Source organism: Uloborus diversus, chromosome 4, assembly GCF_026930045.1.
Source record: "Uloborus diversus isolate 005 chromosome 4, Udiv.v.3.1, whole genome shotgun sequence".
Classification (NCBI taxonomy): domain Eukaryota; kingdom Metazoa; phylum Arthropoda; class Arachnida; order Araneae; family Uloboridae; genus Uloborus; species Uloborus diversus.
In genome coordinates, this window is record NC_072734.1 from 178,336,544 (window position 1) to 178,356,002 (window position 19,459).

Consider the following 19,459-nt stretch of genomic DNA (forward strand, 5'->3'; position numbering starts at 1 on the left):
TAATAGCAATAAAACTGTACCAGGAAAAATTTTTGGGGTTGAAAATGTGTGTTAAGGAAATATTGAAGGCTTGAATGCCGACTGATAAAATATGCATCAATTTCATTAATAGCTGATTTTTTATTAACAAATGAGGTACAATCCATAGGAGGCTCGTACGGGGAAGGGGCAAGGGGGTAACTGTCCCCTCACATCTAAAAATAAAAGGACCTTGCCCCCTCACTTTTCAGAGTTTAAAATTAGAGATTGATTGAACAATGCATTTTACAGGGTAGATTGACTAGTTTCATGAAAGTAACAAATATAAAAAAAATTTGAAAAAAAAAAATAGAACCGACTTCAAAATTGCTCTAAAAAGTGTAAAATAATTTTATTCTTTAAACACCATCGATAATACTTTTAAACATAATTTTTGAAGTTGGCGCAAAAACGATCGATAAAATCATTCACAGCCATAACTCAACTACAAGTATAAATTTAACCAGGTCCAGTTTCTTCACTACCACATGCATTACGCATTGATGACAGCATATTTGAGTAACGATATAAATGTTTCGTTCCTAACTTTGGATGATTTTTCGATAAAAATATGAACGAAGCATGGTTACAATGGATTATACTTTTTGTTTTTGCGCCAACTTCAAAAATTATGTTTAAAAGTATTATCGATGGTGTTTAAAGAATAAAATTATTTTTCACTTTTTAGAGCAATTTTGAAGTCCGTTCTATTTTTTTTTTTCAAAATTCTTTTATTTCATTCTTTTTAGTGTAAATGTAGATATTTCAGTAAAAGTAAGAAGTTACCTAGTAAGAAGTTCGGCTCTATATCACTGTATTGCTTTAGAAAAGCCTTTATTCAAAATTATCATTACAATTACTATTAATGTTACTGTTATATGGCACCAAACTTTTATAACAATGAGTTTCATATTGTCGCGTAGATGAAGATAGCGAAGACAATGTGAAAGCCAAATGAAGCGAATACTCGTTAGTCTCAACTCGAGATCTTTATTCAGAACCACGAATGAACGTTACATCTCCTTATATACAACTTGAGAAAGTGCTGGAACTTTCCAGACTTGGAAAGATACAGACATTAATAGAACATTCGAGAAAATACGGGAAACAGTAGAAACGAAATTTTAGTAAAATTCACTTTGTCCTAGTCGGGATTTGAACCCGGGTCGCTCGTGTGGGATGCGATAATTCTACCACTGAGCCACCGTTATCCGCGGATGAAAAGAGCGAACTTCGCTACAATATCATTTAATAGGGAAATTGCATAAAAATTACTGTTTTTTGCCCATAACTTTTTTTCTAAAGAACAAATATGGTCAAGCAAAGTAATGGGACCTAAGTTGAGCCATCCCCTATCCATTAAAAAAAAATCATCAAAATCGGTTCACTAGGTGAGACGCTATGAGTGGACAAACAAAAAAAAAAAAAACATACGGTATGAACTGATAACCGCCTCCTTTTTGAAGTCGGTTAAAAAGTTTCAAATACATAATTGGACAGTTCTCATCTTATTTCATAAGAATTGAAATGGAAGAGGAAAGTCTGCGGTGGCCAAACGTCTCGATTTTTGACGCTATATTCCACATTGACTCACTTATACTAAAAGCCAGTTATTTAACTCAATTCAAAAAAAAAATTAAATTAAAAATTAATTTGAATTTTGACATCTGGAATTCAAATTATGTTTTTCGCAATCACGAGTGTGTGTGTGTGTGTGTGTGTGTGTATGTAGGCGTGAGTGTTTGTGTGTGTGTAGGCATGTGTGTTTGTGTCCGTGTGCAGGCATGAATGTGTGGGTAGTTGTGTGTATGTGTTTGTGTGTGTATTTGTAGGTGTCTGTATGTATGCGTGTGTGTATGTGTAGGTGTCTGTATGTATGCGTGTGTGTATGTGTGTGTATGTGCGTAGGCGTATGTGTTAGTGTGTGTGTGTGCGTGTGTGTAGTTGTGTATCTATGCGCGTGTGTGTAGGATATAGATGCAACCCTAGACTAATAATAAGAGTAGACCGAGCTTAACCAGACTTGCTGCTGAAAAAATTGGTTCATGGATACATCATGTGACTGGTGGAAGGCTCGGCGAACACTTTGGCGGCATGGTTGCCAGTTGGCAGGATTATCTATAGTTTGGCACTCGGCATGTACTTTAAGACGTAATGTGTTTTTATTATAATTTTTTTTCCAGGTGCAGAGATGATTGAAATGTTTTTTTTTTTTTAGTTATGCATTATTTTGACATTAGTAATTAGTTTTTGATCACAGTTTTCAGTAACTTTTATTTCATTCGGAACTGCTACGTCAGCGTTGGCGTGAACGTAATAGCGTAAACGTTTTGCGTTAACGCAAAAATGTACTAATCGGTATCTTAAATTGAAATTGTCGGTAAAAATCTTACCGTTTGCCGATTCTTTTTGGGCACTTGCATCTTTAATTGCTTAGAGAGTTATTAAAATTGAATTAAAAAAATGCACAATACTATCTAAACGAAAAACTCACTATATTAACAAAATATTTACAACTTAGAATAACTAATTTACAAATCACTCCATAAAAGATCATTCTTCCGTGTTTCATCAATTCTATTTATTTTATTTTTCGCGGGCGTTGATCGTCTGCCACGATCAACGCCCGCTGTTGCTAGGATATCCACCAGTCACATGGTTTGGTTTATGAGCAGCAAAAGGGTTGCCATAGCTCGGTCTACTCTTATTATTAGTCTATGGATGCAACCTGGAGACGGTTTTCGCTATAGGAGCCGCATCGTGAGGAGCCGGTCGATGGTGATGCTGCAGAGGGTGGGAAAATAAAATCATAGGACATCAAAACAGTCAAATGAAAGCAATAAGAAATCGTGATTGCTCAAAAAAAAAAAAAAAAATCAGCTTCGTGGACCACGCCTCCTAAACCTCACACTTTTTTTGCCCCCCCCTCCCCCTTTTCTGGTGCATCAACCGCCTATGGTTCAATACTACCACCACCATGATGTTCCATGACTGCAGGGAGCACAACATTTTCTACATTTCAAAATTGCGATATCGGGAACATGTCTTTATTACACAATTTCTTTAAAAAATCCCCACCTTCAAAGCTCACCAGGATAAAGATTGGGCGATCATGGAGGACAGACTACAGGAAATGCACGACTACTGATTGTAAAGGAAAAAATGCTGCCGCTACACACACTGTACCATCCTACACCAGCATAGCCTAAGAAACACATCTTTGCCACTTGGATGAAAATTCTTCGTAAGAACTTTATGTATTATTTCTTTGGAGTATGAAATTCGATGGTGGTTCTATAGAGCAGGATTTGTAGGCAACAAACAGTTGGAGTTAATAAAATTGATGCGTGCTGTAGTGCTTGACATTGACTTTTTAGTATTAACATTAATACTCATTTGAAGCGCCAAAATTTCCCCTGGTGTGAACAATTGGTACTATTTTTGATAAAAAGCATACTAGAAGAAAAGCTGGGGAGCTCAATAAGCTATTGTAAAATAGATTATGTTGGCCCACAAATAAGCTCAACACAAATATTTGAAGGAATGTTATCCATGTTGATCGCGATTGTTGGAATATTTTTTTACGTTTGGTTTAGATTTAATTGGCAATGTGGATTCACATTGCCAATGGATTTTGGATCACATTGATTTTGGAAACCAAAATTCCGTGAAATTTGACAATGATTCGCCCAATATTTTACTTACTAGAGGGCCCTGAACGCGGCAAGTTCTTTTTTAAGTATTATATATATATATATATATATATATATATATATATATATATATATATATATATATATATATATATATATATATATATATATATATATGTATATATATATATATATATACAGAGGGTGGCTAAAGCTAAATATTGATACTCTTACAAAAGTTTTCGTCTTTTTATTGTTTTTTATCGTTACTTTTATCATTTAAACACATGCGTTTTATCATTTAAACGTTGAGACTTTCTGATTGATACTGTAAACAGGTAAAAAAAAATTATTATTTAATATATAGTAGCTACGCCTTTTGCTGCATTCACGGCTTGGATGCGGCGTGGCATGCTTTCAATGCATGATATGGCTATTTGTTGCAATCTTGGATTATTGAGCTATGATGAGGTGATATTCTCAATCACACTCACAAGAAGCTTGTAACTTGAAATTTTAACGGACACTGACACTGACGTCTGTCACATTTAAAATAATAATAACAAAAATATAAAAAAGTAAAGTGTTGCCGGAATAAACGTTTGACTTTTAACTAAACTTTAAAATATATTCATGCAAATAAAACTATGTAACAACTATAAAAAACAATAAAAATAGAGAAAATGTGTTTAGAGTATAATAATTTTGCCACCCTCTGTGCATATATATATAGAGAGTCAGAGAAATTGTCTACCTCTCTGAACATTTCAAATTGAAAGAAATCATCGAAAAGACTTTTATATTGACTAATCTTTTAATTTTACTATCTATGGTTAACAAAAACAGTTCCTTTTAATTCTGTTTCGATCAGGAAAAAAAAATCTGACTCTAACAAGTAAACTAAATATTAGCAATATGAAAATTACTTGTTCTCATTTTTTCTTTTTTTTCTTCATCGAACTTCTTGAGTAGAAAGAAAACCAAAATGAAAAAGAAAAATGTGGAGAATGAACGGGGGAAAAAAATCTTTCAAGAGGTCTGGAAGAAGATAGAAAAAAAAAAAAAAAAACTGAAAACAACTGCGACGATTCAGCAAGAGGTTTTCAGATCATTGCATAATGCTTTTTCTATTAAGAGTATCTTTGTTTACCTACATGTGTCAAGAGCCCTTATGATACGAGAAAGTTCCATATCGTAAGTAGCGCGACAGTGTAAGCATCAAGGAATTGAATCAGGGTGCTTAGGAGGGTCAGCAAGAAAAGATAAAATGTACTTGAGCACGCACAGAACAAATAAATGTGTTGGAGCATTTCTTCGTCGAATTGTTTCCAAAATGTTTATTCTATTGGTTAGTATGTTTCATATTTATGTTTTTTCACTTCGGGTTTACATTGCAAGATCCTGCTCTTTATAATTTCAGTTAAGTTAAATTATAAACTTTAAAGTAAATGTAGCTTTATCAATAACTATTGCCATTAATACCAAAAAGTATAGCAACATGTTTACATTATTTTTATGTAATTGTCGTACATTTCTTATTTATTTTTTTCATTTTTTGCTTTCTTATTTCGTTTTGTGATTAACTAATTTCAATATGTTTATCCTTCACTTTGTTTTTTTTTCTGAATTTTCTCCATTTGATACATTGCTTCCATACATAGTTTTTCCCGCGGGTAAATTTATTGCTAATTTATTCAGAGTGGTTTCATTTTTGGACTTTTTGCATTGTTTATGGGTTTTCTTCGAAAATTTATTACTTAACGGTTTTTTTCCTGATGGAATTATATAACAAATTTTGCCTCATTTTATCTTTTTTGTTTTATTTAATTTCTATTTTTTGATATTTATACTATCTCCTGTTCCACCGTGTTGCTTTTCTCGGATGACTTTTCATCCAGAAGCTCACACTTCTTTGCATTGAAAAAGGTGTTCCTTGTAACACCGAAACACGTGTCTGCAATATTTTGCAATTTTTGTGCTTTATAACATTGGATTACTGACTTTTTGAATTAACACGTCTGTTGTCATTTGCTAATTATTTGAATGTCAAACATTAACTTACACAATACATTGTTTCAAAATAATATACTAAGTTTTGAAATTTAATTTGTTTTGCTGTAGCTATAGTTGTGAATTAATTCTCATTACTTTTGTAAACGATGTTTTTTTTATAAATGATTTGTAAGCTTCTAAGGAAAAAAAATTAATATTTCCAATAATTTATGCAACATTTAACATTAATGCCTAAGGGAAAATTTAAGGCAATATTTATTTTAGACTGACTTTGAATATGCTTCGATTTTGTTATATCTAAAAGACGTTAGGAAAACTTTCATACGTGCAGTTAACTTTCTTAAACAGTGCTAAGAAACATATTTTGAAAAAAGTTTTATGTTTTGTTTATTTTTTCATTGACATTCTAAAAACTATTATTTACTTGTTTTTTTTTTTTCAGCAATTCAAGAAGAAATAAAACATTTTTTTTTTAAATTCTTTAAGTAAAAACTTAAAGTTGAATTTACTTTTCTTCTAATCAGCCGAATTGATTCAAGAAGCTGCTCCACGGCGCTGTTAAAACTGATCCGGGGTGACTCAATTCGTTGACTCGTGTGTAGGGATTGGCGATTTCCCGATGAGTTGAGTCAATCAAGAAGTTTACTCAACTGATCGGGATGAGAATGATGGCGACTCATGTGTCTGTTGCATTGAGTATCGTATGATCAGTTTTCTACCTGGTTACAATTCCTAACAAACGCTTGTTCGAAAGTTGGTTTAAGTGAGTTGCCTCGTGTATATAGGACCTAATACACATATTTTTTTTTCTATTTTCAAGAGTTAATATCGTTTAAATTTAGCTTTTTTCTTCACTTTAACACGTTATCTTCTTTAAAGCAACACCTCTCTATAGTGTCGTTTATGTTTTATTGTATCATTGTAAAGCTTTTATGCATTGGTTTTGTCTACTTTATTGCATACTAGTGGTACCCGCACGGCTTTGCCTGAAAAAGGAAAATTAAAAGTTCTTTTGTTTCGCCTGTATATTTACAAATAATGCATGGTGAATTTTCTCGCCAATTGGCTTGTACCCATGTTACGGTTCCATGTTATGGTAATTTCGTATCTCGCCAATTGGCTTGTGCATATGTTACGGTTCCACGTTATGATAATTTCGTAATTTACTCGTCCATCTTGTGATAATTTTGTTCTTAACATTGGAATAGAAAAAGAACCACGTCAAATTTTCGAAAAATCGCTTTGAGGTGCACACTCCCAGGCTACAAACTAACTTTGTACCAAATTTCATGAAAATCGGCCGAACGGTTTAGGCGCTATGCGCGTCACAGAGAGCCAGACATCCAGACATCCTCCGGACATCCAGACAGAGAGACTTTCAGCTTTATGATTAGTAAAAAAGATATTGATGTTAAATTACCAAAATTTTTGTCAAGAGAAAACCAAAATTGTAACAGATAATAATGTATTTTTTATATATTTAAATAAAGTTCCTCAGAGATCCACTTGCTCAGATTTGTCTGAGCATTTAAAACCGAGCAATTGGTAGGTGCGGGTGGTCTCCGAGGGTGTCAAATGTCAAATATGTATAGGACCACATACTTATCATTATTCTCTGTTTCCCTGCTTAAATCAGCGTCAAATTAGTTTAAAAAACCTGGAGTTCTCATACTTTGAAACCACTTCCCATTTTGTACGGGCTCTACCACCAGTAAACCACAGAACGATCAGCTTGATGTCTAACGAATGGATCTCTTTACAAAAGGAGTTGTGAACCCTGTATTTTGAAACTCATTTAATACTATTTTAGGGAGGGTGTTATATTCTGAATGAATGTTATATTCTGAAATTGGCACTGCTACCGTATGATTTAAAGTCAAATATTCCTTCATAAATTGTCTGTATTGATTGTATTTGTCTGTATCAGAACTGAGATGACGTTCCATTGCAAGCAATCTACGAAGAGCTATTTGTTTCGACTCGCCTAACTGCGTATGAGAGGAATGAAATGGTAACCTAACCGTATAGCTGCCTTCATCGTTTTTAGAATGTGTCTTTTTAAAATGATCTTCACAAGACTGTTCTAAAGCTGTAAAACTTTTAACACAAGGAACCGAATCCAATTCCCAAAATTTATTCATTAGCTGATCTGACACTACTTGGATGGAATTTACATTTAGAAAATTCTGACCCCCTGAAGTAGCTTTACCGTCTATCACCCAACCAAGATCTGAACGCATTGCAAATGGTTTATTTTACCCATTGTTAATGTCTGACCCCGTAACAACGATAGCGCGACATCAACTCCAAAAAGAATATCAACTGGACTACTAACATGAAACGCTGGATCAGCCAAAGTGAGATCTGTAAACATTTCTGAGTATGACGCAGCTAAACTACACTGGGGAAGCAAACCCACAATTTTATTTACGACATACACCGACGCCGTAAATGAAGAACGAGATGGAAAATGCAATGTGAATTGAATTTGAGACATTCCATTAGTTCGAGTATCTGAAGCTCCTAAACATGAAATACGCACATTAGCTTTTTGTTTGCTTAAACCTAGTCTTTCAATACACTCGGTAGTAATCAGCGAAGCTTGACTACTACTGTCGAGCAAACATTGGCACGTCTGAAAATCCACCAAACATCTCTTACACGAATTATAGCTGTACACAGAAGAATTTGCACATCAGGGTCAACATTTGACAAACAAGGTGTAACATCTACTACCTTTGGAACACTATACGCTTTATCGGAAACATTTTCACTTGAAGCAAATTCGGGTTTAAACACGGGAGCATTTATTGAAAGTCCACTTCCTACTGTTTGTTTTCCCTTACCATTCGAAAATTCATAGTGAAGCAAGGTATGATGTGGTTTTTTACACGTTCGACATCTGTATTTACTTTTACATGTTTTGATTCCGTGAAATCGCGTTAAGCAATTGAAACAAACATTATTTGATTTTACGACTTCCTTACTTTTCGGAATCGACAATTTCAAAACCGCCTCACATCTACGTAACTAGGGCCGTGGTAGCCCGATCAGTAGAGTGTCGGATTCGGGGCCGGAGGGTCCTGAGTTCGAACCTCTATGGTCGAAGATACACCATCGTCATTAAAGGGGACTGGGCGACGTTAAATATGCTCGTGGTCTCAATGTCCTCCAAGTGAAACGATACCTCTGGGGGTGCTAGCACCAGGCAGCTATTAGCTCCTGAACTAGTTCTAAATTCTCATTAACTGTACGATCCGGTGATGGTGCTGCCATCTATCGGTATAAAAAATAATGGAGGCAAGGCACTTAGTATGCAGTCCTCGACATAAATACAGTTGTAGTCAGTTGTGACTAGGAATCGGAAATCTACGTAACTCATGATCTAAATTACAGAGTGAACACTGTGATTGCAGGTTTGACGCAACTAACGTCACCTTTTTCTGTACATTTCTTTTTTCACTTTGTTTTCCTGTCCTGATAGACCTCGCATGCGTTTTAAGAAATTGAAGTAAATCATCTAAGGAGGGAATCTTATCCCCCCGAAAGGGTTCTCTCAAACCAAGTCCTGGTGTTCGGATCAAGTTTAAGCATAGCCGAGAACATTAAAATATTATCCGCCGTTTTATCAAACTTAAACTCTAACGATTCTAAGATCCGCACAAATTCTTTAGTAGAATCGATCAAATTCAACATTTGATTGTATGACTCGCCATTTAATTGTGTAACGTTCATAAATTTCTTCATTAGCGATGAAATTATTTCCCGCTTGTTAAAATATCTTTCAACTACACTGTTAAAAAATTTCCGGAAAATTTACGGTAATTGTTACTGGCATCCATGTTGCCAGTAACTATTACCGTAAAAATCAAATGTTACTGTAAAATTTTACGGTTTCCTCGGTAGGCCACAGCAACCAGTTGGCGCTGGGATCGCTTATTTCTCCTGTATAAATTACCGTAAAAATCAGCGATGCGTTAGCGATGCAATTTTACAGTAAGAATTACCAGAAAATCTTCCTGAATTTTGACAGTGTAAAAGGTCCCACGCAATTTTAAAATTACTATCAGTAATTGGTAATGAATGAACAATTTTTAAAGCATCTGCTCTTAAAACACCTTTTAAATATTGTAATTTCTGAGCTTCATTTAAATTTGGATTATCTGATACCGCAGCACGAAACAAATCTGAAAATGTTAACCATTCTTCTGTTTCCCCCGAAATGGTTGGAAGAGATAACGTAGGTAATTTAACATCTGCCGATTCGGTAGGTTTTGAATCAATACTTTTCTGCTGCTTAGATTCAGAACGCCTAGCAATGTTCCTACCAATTAGAACCAGCATTTGTTCAAACATATCAAGTAAATCCTCTTTTTCAATACAATACGCATCAGTTTCTTTATCTTCGCATACATTTATTATTGAATTTAAAATCCCTTCAACTTCATCCCTCAACCGAATAAGTCGATTTCGCCTAACTTTCAATTCAGTAAAATCTAAATTTTCAACATCCCTTTCAGTTTTTGTTTTAAGACGAGTAATAGCTGTCTTTGCAATCTTCTGTCGATTAAGTAATGCTTTTAGGTCCATTTTAAAAGGAAAATAATGCACTCAATCACGCACGCGAAAAAAACACAACTTGACTAAAGCAAATTACTTAGAAAAAACCGCTAACGTATTTGCGAAACAAACTCAAGACAATAGTAAGTTGACATTAGAATGGCAGATACAAGGAAAGGAAATATTTCAATACGCAAAAGTTCAAATTTCAGCATTTGCAAAGGTAAATTGAAACTAAACACTTCATAAACTTTCACTAATTTCAACTGCAATTTGAATTGTAACTGAACTTACGAAAATGCGTTTCGCAACTGGAATTAATAGTTCTGAATGAAGCACTTGAATTTACTTGCAGCAAGGAAGTCGAGATGCGAACTTGATTATGGATGGAACAGAATGAGCACTAAGAAAGTATCAAGGTTTAAAAAGTCCGTGTCGACAGGACCAAAAAATGTTCGATAATCTTGCAATGTATTTCTGTTCCATGTGAATGAAAAGTCACAGACTATCACTTACTTCTCGTTTATTGTAAGTTTCACACGAATAATACACGAGTTCAGTTCACACAGTGACCATTGATCAAAACGAAGCATCTCGTTACGCGCACACACTTTCTTTCTTTCACACACACAGATTGAGGTTTCTGCTATTCCACTAAGGAAGCTTATACCTCTATTAATCCACAATGTTTCCAGTATTTTGTTTTCCCAGGACAGTACAAAGACAACACAATAGAGGGTGGTGCCATCTATGGACAGTTCGAGAGACAATTTAGAACTAGGCCAGGAGCCGAATAACTTCCTAGTCTGGCACCCCCAGAGGTATCGTTTCACTTGGAGGACATTGTGACCACAAGCATATTTAACGTCACCCAATCACCATTAATGACGACAGTGGGTCTTCGACCAGTGATGATCGATCCCGAGACCCTCCGGTCCCGAGTCCAATGCCTTACCGATCAGGCTACCACGGCCGCACACACACTTCAACTGAGAAAAAATGAAAAAACTCAACGTCCCTGCTTGAACTGAAGCGCCCTCTAAAGCAGTGGACTATATTGGAAAATAATTCTAAACAGAGGGTATTCCTGGTACGTAAATGTTTCTCATTGAAAGCATTGCACCCATGGAAATCTTTGAAAAAGATTTAAACGAAATCATAAAAGCCTCAGTTTCAAAATATATTTTAAATATTTATCTAAATGTAGCAATTTTTTAAAATGCTTGACCCAAATGTAGCGACTTATTAGAGGCGGAGTAACTATTGTATTCGTTATGACACTATGCAGCTTTACATATGACATTTTAAGTGAGTTATTAAGCGTTAAGTTAAGCTTTGGTTTTAAAGCAATGTTTAAAATCAAGAAAAAGTGGAGCACTTTTTTTTTTCCATTTAATTTTAAAAATTTAGGCGTCCGAAGATATTTTTAGATTTTTAAAAATAGAAGCGAAAGCACGACATTTAGGAAAAATATTTATCAATTAATATTTTTTTGAACATAGTCTAAAACCTTCTCTATATGGCTATTGAAGTACAAAGTGTTTTTAAAAAATGTAGCCACCCGTAATCCCCCTATACTTACTTTAGCTATTTCGAGAAATTTCATTTATTGTGTGGTCTTCGTGCGATTTAAAATGCTGCCAAATTTGTGGCAATCGTTTCGGAAGACCTTGAATAATACTCCTCCTCCCTACTTAGTAAAACTGTCTGTTACTAATTTTCGTCGAAGAGATATTGTCGCCAAATACTGAGAAACTTTTGGCGACTATAAAATGATGCTTCACATAAGTAGTAAAATTTGGCGATTGTTGTGAGCAAAGACAAATTAATGGAAGTTTTCCTTCTGTAAATGGATTTGCTTTGCCTAATTTAGTTGGCGGATTATTTTACATTTTAACAGCAGTTTTAAAGCTCATTTTAAAAGCGATATTTTAGTTACATGGTGAAAATCGAGAAACAGCATTACGTAGTCTTTAGCTTCAAAAACAGCGAAAAAATTGCTAAATGCCTCAGCTATTCAAATCATTCCACAAAAAAATTTGAAGAGAGATTCCTGCTGGTGGATTGGATATTGAGTAAATGTCCAATCAGAAAAATAAAAAAATAAATAAAAACATTCATTGCATTATAGTTACATTAAAATTTAAAATAATCAGCCAAATCCATTTATTATTTGACAATCTGGTGCGAAAACGTTCCTTTAAGATCCGACTAGAGAAAAGCCCTGAACAGTCAGACAGAAAGCAAAAATATTCAACAACACAACAATTCTAGCTGTCGACAGGTTGTTGAGATGATACACTAAATACTAAATTCCCCAGTTAATGAAAGACTTTGAACATGGGTCTAATAAGCTTATAATTCGTTTTTTAGTCTAATTAAAAATTTCGAGTATATGCCATTTTCAGCAGAAAAATCAGAGCTTTCGATGAGACATACAATGTTAATATGTGTGCAAGTATTTTTTCACCCCCTTATTAGGGAATTTATATGAAAATGTTGTTTTTTACCCTCTATGTAGGGTTTTCCCCCATTACAGGACGAAAGCTGCTCTATGTGTTATTCTGATGTATAAGCTATATTATAGTAAAGTTTAACTAAAATCCATTCAGTAGTTTTTGCATGAAAGAGTAAAAAACATCCACATACATCCAAACAAACTTCACATAATAATAGTAGTAAGATTTTAAAATATGGCGCTATTGAATTTCTTGGAGCTTTTATCCCACGTAATCGAATCTAAAAAAGAGGTGTTGACTTTTGATTTTTCGAAAACTCAAGTAAATGGTTTATTTTTGAACTGTAACAAAGGTGGACACTAACACTTGTATTAAAGAATTTTTTTTATAAATGCTCCGAAAAATATGTAAGTAATACATGGCATACAATTTTATGACTAATTCTTCGTGCTAATTAGACATGTTTAAAATTATTTTTTACGTTTCTTTAAAAGTAAATATAAAAATGAGTAACGAAATGAAAAATAATGTTCTTAGGGGGAGAGGTAAACGGCTATGTTTTTGCTGAATGGATGATATTATTATTGCATGAACATTTTTTCTTTGATACATATTTATATAAATTAACATTTATATATTTTCAGATAATGCACTACTTCAAAGCTACTTTGCTTTCGGCCGGGCTTCTTGCCGGAACGGCCACTTTAGCATACTTCTACAGGAAATGGAAGCAAAACTGGTACATATCTTTTTATCTCAATCATTAATAGCAAAAAAAACTGTCCTGATATTTTATAAATGTACTAGTGGTACCCGCACGGCTTTTCCCGTAATAAGAAGCTAAAAGGTCTTCTGGTTCACCTGTATATTTACAAATAACCTATGGTGAATTTCTCGGCAATTGGCTTGCCCATGTTACGGTTCCACGTTATGATAACTTGATAATTTACTCGTCCATCTAATGTTAATTTTGCTCGTGAAAATGTTCTTAAAATTGGAGCAGAAAAAGAACAAAATTGAATTTTCGAAAACTCGTTTCGAGGTGCACACCCCCATGCTACAAACTAACTTTGCGCCGAATTTCATGAAAATCGGCCGAACGGTCTAGCGGCTATGCGCGTCACAGAGATCCAGACATCAAGACAGACAGAGATCCAGACTTTCATTTTATTATTAGTAAAGATAGATATTAACATTTTTTTAACTTTAAAGTAGACGTAGAATACATTCATTCCCCCTTCTTCTTCTTCTTTTTTTTTGTCGAATTATTGTGAACAAATATGCTCAAGCAAAGCCTATTCTTTTTGCTCATAAAAAAAACTTACGAAACAACTGAAATTTTTCTCCAAGAACGTTTAGAAGGACATTTTGAAGTTTTCTTACGTATCATGAAGCAAAGACATTTTTCTTGGGTGTTGCTGGAGGGGGAGGAGCGATAGCAGATCGTAGTCCATACTTGTACGAGCATTAACATTCTAGTTTTGGTACCGTAAAATGGTCCAACTATGGGCCATTTTTAGACGTTTTCAATGAAAATCCAGTGTACATATTTGATTTAGAAATTTGAGGACTTTAGCAATGATAGCTATACATCTCGTTTTTAAATGAAATGTTTTTAAGAAAATCTAAGTTGGGAAGAAGAGGAAAGGGAACTTTTTCCCTCCTTGGTCAATAGTTCTACCCCTACGGGGTATATTTATGGGCCACCTCATTTTAACCTAGAAAACACATTGAAAACTTGATCTGGCCTACTGTTGTCTGCGGCTTCAAGTTCTCTTCTGCTTGAAACTGTACAGAGAATTTTTTTTTATTCCATCATTTATCGTTTTTTTTTTTTTTTTCAAATTTATAACGTTTAATCATTACCTGTCGTCTCGAGTGATAATTAAAGTTAATCAGCCTAGGTTTTGACACAGAAACATTTGAAAACTAGAAAAATCTTCCCAACTAAAGGTTGAGATCGACAAAAATTTTGAAAACTGAAATATGAAATCACATTTCACATTCCAAATCTCTCCAAAAGAAATATTTTTTTAAAAATTAACTCAGTTTTTATTTGGTTCGGATTTTTGTCAGCACGTTCTTCAAAACCTCCTATGAATACGGGCGATAGGGCGACCCCCAAACTTTCTTCTGTCTTTTCTTACCATTATTTACAATAAATAACTTAAAATATGATGAAAGCATCCCTACAGAAAATAAAGTCAAGCTCCAAGCTACTAAAAACGTGAAAAAATAAGGTGGTCCGTTGTTGTACCCCAACATTCCCATTTTCGATAAATGTTAAGAGCTTGTGAAAACTATGAAACATTTTAAGTCAACAAAATGGCTTAATTTATAACTGACAAAATAGTAAAGCAAATCTAAACTTACCAGGTCTTTGAAAACAGTGTAAGTGCTCTTATTAAAGGAGTCTTTCGGTTTTTCCACAAGTGAGTCGAATCACGCACTAAGAACGACTAAGTTATCTAAGGACAATGGCTAACAACAATGGCAATCTCTGATACAGCGTCTTTAACTACCAAAATGGTTACACTATATGGTGAATTTTTTGGAGCTCGTAAGTTCGAAAAAGAGGCCACTAGAGAGCAAAATCATCAGCAAGGCAACAGTGACCCATTGTTGCCTCCTTGGCACAAAGTTGTACCATTTTACGGTAATATGACTTAAAGTCAAGGGTTTTAAGGAGGATTTCACCCCCCTCCCCGCCCCCCCCCCCGCCCAGTTGCTTCTCCCCATTCTTTATATTTTCTTATTATATTGAAACTTTACTTGAAAATGCTGCAGAACACAGCTTTATTTATTTGCCACAAAACTTTTAAAATACTGATCTGATCTTTAAAAATTATTCAGCATCCCCTGCCAAGGAAATTAGAAACCTTTCGTGTGCCCAGGATTTTTTTTTTTTTTCAACATCGTGGAGACTTAAGGCTAAATCAATATTATAAAAGTTGAAACTATTTTGAGACGAAATTTATTGCCTTCATGCTAATGCTCAATTTTCTTTTAATGAAATTTAATCACGCCAATTTATTTATGTTCTAAATTTCATTGCAGTGATGCTGAAACACAGGAACCTTTTGACATTCGCAACCACCATGATCCTGCTACTCGTCATGAGTCTTATGTTCTTGTTCCGCTTCAATCAATGCAGTCAATGGAACGAATTATGCGAGATATTCGCACCCAATTGGATAACTTTCAACCAGGAATGAATGCAAGAACAAATCCAAATACAGATCTGTAATTCTGAATAATGCTCAAGTTCAAATAGGCGATGAAACTAAATTTAAGTACTTTTTTTTTTTGGAGAAGTTGTTTTCTTTTATGAACATTATGCTGCAATCTGTCAGAAATATTGTAATATGAAAGCTCAATTCCTACCTGAAGCAAATTTTAATGAAGTGAAATGACTTTTTAAGAAATAGATGCATCTTCCTTAACAGCAGCGGTTCTCCTCCTGCCGCGTCTGATTTGTCGTCTGCCAAGATTCTTTTTCCTTCGACCACTTTTTTAATGACTACGACCTCCGGACATAGAGACGTCTATTAAACGAACTTCCGCTTTTCTTTTTGGCTGTCTCGCCTCCCTCTCCAGCCAGGAAGGAGCCAGCGCTGCATTACTTGTGTCCAAGGACATCTTCAGTCTGGATCGTCTGTAAAGCCTCAGATCGCCTGCAAATTTCATATTGTCTGTCAACTATGGCCTCTAAAGGAAAATCCGCATCTCTTTTTGGCTGTCTCGCCTCCCTCTCCAGCCAGGAAAGAGTCAGCGCTTCATTACTTGTTCCAAGGACATCTTCAGTCTGGATCGTCTGTGAAACCTCAGATCACCTGCAAATGTCATATTACTTTGTCAACTATGGCTTCTAAATGAAAATCCGCATCTCCTTTTGGCTGTCTCGCCTCCCTCTCCAGCCAGGAAGGAGCCAGCGCTTCATTACTTTTTCCAAGAACATCTTGTCTGGATCGTCTGTGAAACCTCAGATCAACTGCAAATTTCATATTGCCTTGTCAACTATGGCTTCTAAATGAAGATCCGCATCTCCTTTTGGCTGTCTCGCCTCCCTCTCCAGCCAGGAAGGAGCCAGCGCTTCATTACTTTTTCCAAGAACATCTTGTCTGGATCGTCTGTGAAACCTCAGATCAACTGCAAATTTCATATTGCCTTGTCAACTATGGCTTCTAAATGAAGATCCGCATCTCCTTTTGGCTGTCTCGTTTCCCTCTCCAGCCAGGAAGGAGCCAGCGCTTCATTACTTGTTCCAAGAACATCTTGTCTGGATCGTCTGTGAAACCTCACATCAACTGCAAATTTCATATTGCCTTGTCAACTATGGCTTCTAAATGAAGATCCGCATCTCCTTTTGGCTGTCTCGCCTCCCTCTCCAGCCAGGAAGGAACCAGCGCTTCATTACTTTTTCCAAGATCATCTTCAGCTGTATATCACATTCATTTCGAAGTTACTATTTGTGCGATTGTACTGCTTGAATTTTCATCACACGACGTCCGTTGCTTTTTGGGGAACTTGCCTGCTAGTTTCTGTTCGTTAAGGACTGAGAAGAGAGCGCATGTCTAAACGCTGTCTGGAAAGCGCATTTTTCTTCATATTACACGGAAATATTTATAGAAATAATAATAGTATTGATAGAGTTTTTTAAAATTTTCAATAAAAAATTTTTTTAACACTTTCTGTAGCTTTAATTTCTTTCAATTCTTAATGCATCAAGAGCAGTCATTAGTTTTCATTATACTAAAAGTGGTTGTCTTCAAAAGACAAACAAGCCAATTATTCCCAGACAGACAACCCTAACCAGAGATTGAATCCTGCTGATTGGTTAACGAAGGCTTCGATCGACGAATGGGGTGTATGAATGGCATTTTCCTGGACTGACCAAAATAGCCGTTGAAGATGCGGCGAACACTGCTTTTAGAGCTAGAAAGTGAATTATTTCTTCTGTGCTGCATAATTAACGGAAAGTATACTCTAAACATCATATAAAACAGCAAACAAAACTCTAAATCTACATAAATAAAACAAAGAATATTTATGGGTGTATGTTCACTATTCAAATCTACAGTTTACGTCGAATCTCGACCAAATTTGGCTGGGAGGAACTTGAGCACCCGAGAAGGAACGTAGAGGGGTTTTCGAACGCCAAAAAAGAACCGAACCGTTCGAATTTTAATTTTAAAGACCGAAAATAGCATTAAATGGCTCTTTCTACCCGAAATAATTATCCTATCAGTTCGAATTTGGCGCCATTCGAAAGCTCGCAAAAAATTCCCCATAAAGTTCGAATTCCAAAAAAAAAAAAAAAAGGCTGTAAAATCACCGGGAAAAAATTAAAAAGCATTTTTAAGCCTAATAGATTTATATTTTAAGCGTAGTGAGCAAATGACCTTGACAGCTAAAGCACGTGCTTTGTCGGGAACTGTTTTATAAGAAACACTCGCTTTTGAAGAACTCAAAACTTTTCGAAGCTTGTACAAGTGAATTTATATCTTTCTAATTTATACAGTGAAGTAAGTGGTTTTTTTCTTAGAACAAAGTAGATTATATGGACTTTTCTGCAATCTGCCAGAGTTTCTTACAATCTTTTTGAAATAGCTACTTGAATAGTCATAAATAATTCAGCATTTCAGAATCCAAAATCAAGGAAATTTACAAAATTACTTGCAATATTTATGAGGACTTGTTTCTTTAACTTGATAGCTGTTAGTAAATCAACCAAAAGACTCATGGTGTTGGTGATTGCTATATAAAATGAAAATGCTGCTATAAAAAGTAAAAATTGCTCTGAAAAAAATCAGTGTTGAGCTGAATTGAATTAAAACGGATATCTTAGAAGGTTTCGTTGCAAATAAGTCAATGATTTTATTTAAATTGTTAGAATTTCCTGTTGAATGTAATCTAGACTTAACAGAGTAAGGAGAATGCCTTTAAATAGATAAAAGATATATTTAAAGTCCTCAAGTGGTCAATGATCATACAAATGTGTTATGCGGTATTTTCCGAAATTTGAAGGTATTTTTTTTTGAAAGAGCATGCTTAAAAACATAGAATTTGACCATTTTTTAAATAATTTGACAAAGTTTAGTATTTAAAATTTTTTGCGCAGATTCAATTTCATGTATTCGCGAAAAATTTTTCAATCAAAAATAGGCCTTAATTTCCATATTGCTCACCCCCGAATGAATGTTGAGTTTATTTTTCAACCCGACCACACGTGGCTAAATGCCTAGGAACGTACAGACTCCCGAAATATCCATTTTGACGATCCCCGAGTTAATTACGACGAGTTTTCTCGTGACATCTGTATGTACATATGTATGTGCGTATGTGTGTATGTGTGTACGTATGTATGTATTAGCATAACTCAATTTGGCGATTTTTTTTTTTTTAAATTTATTTATTTATTTATTTTTTTATTTGTTTTTTTTTTTATTTGGGCCACCATTGATGATATTTAGACAGTAAACTATTGAATCATATTAAAACTGCCAATAATGAGAAAATGACATTAAATTGGAGTAAAAGGAAGTCATGTGATGCACACATCAGCTCGTTTTAAAAGACAATGAAGATTCTATAGCTGATTTAGGAGCGAAAAATGCTCGGACATTTTTCGCACAAAGACTTGGACGCAAAAGCGTCCAAGCTTTCTTCAATAAATACTACTGTAATAAAACCTGTTTTGAGGGATCTAGGAACCTTTAACGTTCAAAATTTTCGATTTTCTGGAAAAATATGCAT